Raw genomic sequence first — 904 nt, forward strand, 5'->3', positions numbered from 1 at the left:
AAAGGGAGCTGTTTTTACCCAAGTCAACCCAACGTCTTTATAGATGTTGTAAATTCCTAATATTCCGGAAGGGACTTGGGGTAATTCTAAATCAAGTGACACATTTCATCATAGTACACTCTGCTTTAGTAAAATCAGCTCCCTCGGATTTCATCACTTGTTAAAAAAAGATAAACTTTATTTCTGTAATTTTCAATCACCAAAAAATCTATATTTTTGTCTAAGCATTTATTTTACTGAATCAAAAAGACATGAAAAGAAAAATCATGTTTTACTAAGGTATATAAGTGACTCTTTTTTGGACAACATATAATAAATATGATATATCACTTATCACTCAGTATTTCAAATGTACATTTTTTTTCATATTATGGAGCATGCCACTTTTCCAAAAGAAAAAAGGTCATGAGAATTCAGTGCAAAGTTCTCAGTTACCCTCCTCTTTTCTCTGGGCCAGACGGAATGTCCACAGCAACGCCCTCTGCCTTGGAATCTGAGGCTGTTCATCTACAATTCTCTCTGCCTGTGCAGTTTCCTCTCCTTGCCCTTCTTTCTTCCCTCCTTACCCCACCCCCCACCCTCCCTCCTGCTTGTCCCTAAAGTCATTTTTAAAAAGAACTTGAGGTTTTTGTTTTTGTTGATGTTTTCACTTACTGGTCGCACTCTGTGTGGGGTCAGCATTTTCGCCAGTCACACTGCTGTGGGGGAGCTTTCCAGCCCTGTCTCTGGGGGTGGGGAGATGAAGTGCGGAGGGCTGGCACTTTCGGGGGGACCCCCGCCCACTGCTGAGCATCTTCCTCTCTCACTTCTTTACTTCCTGGTAGACTGCAAGGGAGGGCAGACTGCCTGGTTGGGGGAGAGGAGGGGCAGCTGTCCTGGTCAGGGGGGGGGCAGGGGGGGGCTG

General features: G+C 44.0%; 1 protein-coding gene across 1 annotated transcript in view; it reads right to left on the bottom strand.

Annotated features, from left to right (window-relative positions):
• Window positions 1-904, bottom strand: part of BARHL2 (BarH-like homeobox 2) — a gene marked incomplete at its 3' end in the record, with an annotated part of 12713 nt that overhangs the window by 7120 nt on the left and 4689 nt on the right. The gene's annotated exons all lie outside the window — the stretch shown is intronic.

This window comes from Bison bison, unplaced genomic scaffold (genome assembly GCF_000754665.1).
Source record: "Bison bison bison isolate TAMUID 2011002044 unplaced genomic scaffold, Bison_UMD1.0 scf7180017864466, whole genome shotgun sequence".
Lineage (NCBI taxonomy): Eukaryota > Metazoa > Chordata > Mammalia > Artiodactyla > Bovidae > Bison > Bison bison.